Raw genomic sequence first — 6,053 nt, forward strand, 5'->3', positions numbered from 1 at the left:
TTGAATTTTTTGCTGAATTTTGAATTTTTTTAATTAAAAAATTAGAAAAAGTTTTTTGGCTAGGCTAACATGTGCCCCAACCCTTGTAGCACTTGTGCCCGAATTCAACCCTACCTAATCGGGCTCAGTCCCAGTCAAAGGTCTTTGCCTAGCCTAGGCCCAATGGCTAGGGCCGCCGAGCCCAGGGCCGGTTCTGAGATTTTAGGGGCTCTGTGCGAAAAGTAAACACAGGCCCTTCTCTATATACAAATATCAATAAATTCCAATTTAAATCCCTAAAATGCTAGGGAAAAAAATGTTACTGATCAGACATTAAAATGTTACCTGATTTTTTTTGCATCTGGATAGTCTTTAACATACTTTTCAAGTGCTATTGCCCATTCTTCATCTCTTCGGTCACCTGAATAAAATATTATTGATCAGATAAATGCATATAATCTCACCTTAATAAAGATTTCCAATAGAGCAAATAATACACAATAAGAAATTGCACAACATGTCTTTAGATTGTACAACTTCAAATTGAAAGAAGTCGAAAGATTTGGAACAATACAACCTGATTTGACGCCTTAAATCAAGTGGACGAGGTACTCGAGCAAAAGATTATTGACTTTCCTCTTCCCACCTGTAAAATACACAAAAAACAACAAAATCAAACACTACAAATAAAAGACCAGGCATCAGTTTCCTTACTATCATAAGGATGTCTGGAAACAGAACTATTAGCAGCACTCTCTACTCCTTGCAGGTCATCAAAAGATAATGACTGAGCAAATGCCGGAGCAAGAGCCGGAGCTCCGGCGACAAAACTGAACAGATCATGCTGAACAATGGCTTGCCCTTGTTCAGAAACTATGGACTCGAAATTAAAACCAATAGGATTGTAGTTAATAAACAGGGATGTAATCATAACACATGAAACTATACTTCCCACTGAAATAACAACAAATGAAATTGACCCAGGTACCGAGCTTATCATTATTATTCCCAGAATCTCCTTCAACTTAATTAAGATCAAATTTTGCTACTCAATCCGACTATAATAAGTAAAAATCAGGAAGCCCCATCAAGAAAGTTATCATTTTGGATCAGGGTCACCAAAATCCAAGAGCTTTCACTAAACGGGCGGTTCAAACTTCAAATTAGATGATAAAAATGAAGAGGGTACCTCAAGCTCCAAGTCTTCAATAAGCCCCTGAGTCACATTCCTCTTCCCACCTGTAAAATACACAAAAACCACAAAATCAAACACTACAAATAAAAGAACAGGCATCAAAACGTCGCATAGAAAAAAATCCAAGAAGAATGCATCTCCCATAGAGCAAATGTAGCAGAATCTCTCACATACTGAAGCTCAAAAGAGCTCAAAAATCTACAGCTAACCTCTTTTAGCAGAATCAAAAGAGCTCAAAAATAAAAAAGAGATCAGATAATAAAATCTACAGCTCCTCGAGCACGATTCGAGCAAATCGATCACGCAAACTTCACATCTAAACCATCAAAACCCTAAAAAACTCGCAATCGACTCGAAAAAAATTAGGAAAAATCAGAAAAAAATCGAAATAAGAGGAAGATCCAGATGAGAAGCAAGAACTAGGGTTTTGGTTGGAAATGAGAAAGGGTCGGAGCTCACCGAAGCCGATCTTGAGATGACCGCCGACGCCGCAAGAGGAAACGAAGCTAGGGTTTTGAAAGGGGAGATGGAGGGAGGAGAGAGAAGAAAAACCCTTTTCACCTTCGAATTTTCGGTTGGGTGGGGGATGAGAGAGAAGCAGAAAGCGAGAGAATGGGCTGGTCACGAGACTGAGATGAAAAATTTTTGGGGCCCCAAATTTAGGGGGCCCTGTGCGGTCGAGCAGGCTGCACGCCCTCAGAGCCGGGCCTGGATTGTAGTTAATAAACAGGGATATAATCATAACACATGAAACTATACTTCCCACTGAAATAACAACAAATGAAATTGACCCAGGTACCGAGCTTATCATTATTATTCCCAGAATCTCCTTCAACTTAATTAAGATCAAATTTTGCTACTCAATCCGACTATAATAAGTAAAAATCAGGAAGCCCCATCAAGAAAGTTATCATTTTGGATCAGGGTCACCAAAATCCAAGAGCTTTCACTAAACGGGCGGTTAAAACTTCAAATTAGATGATAAAAATGAAGAGGGTACCTCAAGCTCCAAGTCTTCAATAAGCCCCTGAGTCACATTCCTCTTCCCACCTGTAAAATACACAAAAACCACAAAATCAAACACTACAAATAAAAGAACAGGCATCAAAACGTCGCATAGAAAAAATCCAAGAAGAATGCATCTCCCATAGAGCAAATGTAGCAGAATCTCTCACATACTGAAGCTCAAAAGAGCTCAAAAATCTACAGCTAACCTCTTTTAGCAGAATCAAAAGAGCTCAAAAATAAAAAAGAGATCAGATAATAAAATCTACAGCTCCTCGAGCACGATTCGAGCAAATCGATCACGCAAACTTCACATCTAAACCATCAAAACCCTAAAAAACTCGCAATCGACTCGAAAAAAATTAGGAAAAATCAGAAAAAAATCGAAATAAGAGGAAGATCCAGATGAGAAGCAAGAACTAGGGTTTTGGTTGGAAATGAGAAAGGGTCGGAGCTCACCGAAGCCGATCTTGAGATGACCGCCGACGCCGCAAGAGGAAACGAAGCTAGGGTTTTGAAAGGGGAGATGGAGGGAGGAGAGAGAAGAAAAACCCTTTTCACCTTCGAATTTTCGGTTGGGTGGGGGATGAGAGAGAAGCAGAAAGCGAGAGAATGGGCTGGTCACGAGACTGAGATGAAAAATTTTTGGGGCCCCAAATTTAGGGGGCCCTGTGCGGTCGAGCAGGCTGCACGCCCTCAGAGCCGGGCCTGGATTGTAGTTAATAAACAGGGATGTAATCATAACACATGAAACTATACTTCCCACTGAAATAACAACAAATGAAATTGACCCAGGTACCGAGCTTATCATTATTATTCCCAGAATCTCCTTCAACTTAATTAAGATCAAATTTTGCTACTCAATCCGACTATAATAAGTAAAAATCAGGAAGCCCCATCAAGAAAGTTATCATTTTGGATCAGGGTCACCAAAATCCAAGAGCTTTCACTAAACGGGCGGTTAAAACTTCAAATTAGATGATAAAAATGAAGAGGGTACCTCAAGCTCCAAGTCTTCAATAAGCCCCTGAGTCACATTCCTCTTCCCACCTGTAAAATACACAAAAACCACAAAATCAAACACTACAAATAAAAGAACAGGCATCAAAACGTCGCATAGAAAAAATCCAAGAAGAATGCATCTCCCATAGAGCAAATGTAGCAGAATCTCTCACATACTGAAGCTCAAAAGAGCTCAAAAATCTACAGCTAACCTCTTTTAGCAGAATCAAAAGAGCTCAAAAATAAAAAAGAGATCAGATAATAAAATCTACAGCTCCTCGAGCACGATTCGAGCAAATCGATCACGCAAACTTCACATCTAAACCATCAAAACCCTAAAAAACTCGCAATCGACTCGAAAAAAATTAGGAAAAATCAGAAAAAAATCGAAATAAGAGGAAGATCCAGATGAGAAGCAAGAACTAGGGTTTTGGTTGGAAATGAGAAAGGGTCAGAGCTCACCGAAGCCGATCTTGAGATGACCGCCGACGCCGCAAGAGGAAACGAAGCTAGGGTTTTGAAAGGGGAGATGGAGGGAGGAGAGAGAAGAAAAACCCTTTTCACCTTCGAATTTTCGGTTGGGTGGGGGATGAGAGAGAAGCAGAAAGCGAGAGAATGGGCTGGTCACGAGACTGAGACGAAAAATTTTTGGGGCCCCAAATTTAGGGGGCCCTGTGCGGTCGAGCAGGCTGCACGCCCTCAGAGCCGGGCCTGGCCGAGCCGACCCGTTTGGACACCCCTAGCGATACATACATGTGTTGAGATTTATGACATATATTTGTGTTATTTTCCATTTTTCTTATTTTGCTTACCAATTCATGTAATTTATAGGAGGCAGCTTGATCCTACTCTTTTTCCCGAGCCAATCAAAGGCACATATGCCTATTTATATTCCCATCAAGATCTGCAACAATGTGAATTCAGCGCAAGTATTTAAACTGCACGGTTTTATTCTCATTAACTAAGCAACTTGGGACTAAAGAGTAAGTTCATCTCATTCACTTTTATTCGGCCTTTTCCACTTTTATTCTGTTTTGTACCTTATGATACAAATATGTGTAGTGGCTTATAGCGATCAGGTTTTTTAATAGCGTGTGTTGTCTAATCCTTTGCAAGTAACACCACATTTTTTCATGAGTTATAAACTAAATGTGGGCAAAAAAAAAAAAAACAAAGGTAACTGTGGTACATGCAACTTTTGTGTGGTGCGTCAGCTTGGCTTCTCATAGTGTTTTGAGGCTCAGTTTTATGGCCTACGTTCATGAGCAAACACATCAGAAGTGCGGCTAACTCCAGGCCAAAACTGCGATATTGAAGTCAGTAATGTACAGATAAAGAATTAAGATGCATGATTAGAGATTCAGGTGTAAAAAGTAAGTTAAGCTCTCTTACCTCACAAATATTGGGATGGACTGATGAAGTTACTTGAAAATGTGAAAGGGCTTAAAACTGCCTTTTAAAATAGACATCCCCAATTAACCCTTCATACAACATGCAACACGCTTCAAGCAGAATATTTAAGTAGCATGTCGGTCACCAGCTAGCAATGGCCATCGAATTTGTTCGATTATTATATGCTAATAGTACAGCTTTATCTGCTCTGGATCCTCCCTGTGCCTTCAAAGTCCAAGCACACCATTATTGGTCTTGATTACTAGTCGGTCTCTTTCTTCAATTCTAGAGACTGATAGGACGGCGTAAGAAAACAAACAGGGCGATGAAAACTAGCGATTGTAAATTATCGTGCTCGTGTTGCGCTGCTATTGGTTGTACAGAAGTAGCGCACGCGAATTGTACAATGAGGGGGAAAAAATTTGCAAGTGAATAAGTTCTGTCCTATTTATCCCTAGAAAGTTGAAAAGACTTATGGACGTTGACAGCGATGTGAGTGTTTAGTTAGAGTGTTCTAGTTAAAGGGATTGTTTGGCTCTGCATGGGAAACTCAAGGAACATGGTTTCTATGACCAGCACCGCAGGAATTAAAAGAGGTAAACCTTTCCATTTCTTTAGCTTAGTTCGCTTAAATTAGGCTTTTATAAAAATGGACGATAGAAAAGACTGGCCATGTTACGAAAATAGAAAACCCCGTTTCTGAGGTCCCGAAAATGTATTAAATGCCATTAGAAAAAAAAAAAAGGGGTTCTCGGTAGGAAAATCTAATTATTAAACTTTTTTAATCATTCAACCTCTATTTCTATGTTTTGTGCATTTTTCTTTTTAATTAGCACGCAAATACTTGATCGTGCAATGAATGGCAATTAAAAATTAATTCATCGTCGGCTATTAAATATATATATAGTATGATATAATATATATATATATATATATATATATATATATTATATATAATAATATATAGTATATTAACACACAAACATAACATAAACTGAACAAAGAAACTGGCAACCTTTTAAAGCATAGGTTAATGTTTCAAGAGTAGATTGTATGCTCTTTCTCTTTTTCCTTTGTTGAAAATAATAGAAGATCTTTTGTAGACAAACTAAACAACTCTATTCTACGGCCCCAACTTTTCGGAGTTTGAAGGCAAACTTCTTATCATGATACACTAGTAGAAAAATATAGATCCTAGACGGATCAAAGTAGACGAAAATGTTTCTAGCCAATTTGTCTCCAACTAGATGAAAAAATTTCGTCTAGTTTGAGACAATCTAGACGGAATATTCGGTCTTGATTGCCAAACTCGATGGATATCTTTTTATTTTTTTAAAAATATGAGACCCACCCACCTAGACGAAAATTTCCGTCTAGATTGGCGGGGCCCAATAAAAAATAAAACCCTAAAGTTTGAGCAGTCGTGGCCCCCCTCATTCATTTCTCTCACTCGCCCACAAAAATGCGCTTGCTGCTAAGA

Source organism: Asparagus officinalis, chromosome 9 (genome assembly GCF_001876935.1).
Source record: "Asparagus officinalis chromosome 9, Aspof.V1, whole genome shotgun sequence".
NCBI classification, from domain to species: Eukaryota; Viridiplantae; Streptophyta; class Magnoliopsida; order Asparagales; family Asparagaceae; genus Asparagus; species Asparagus officinalis.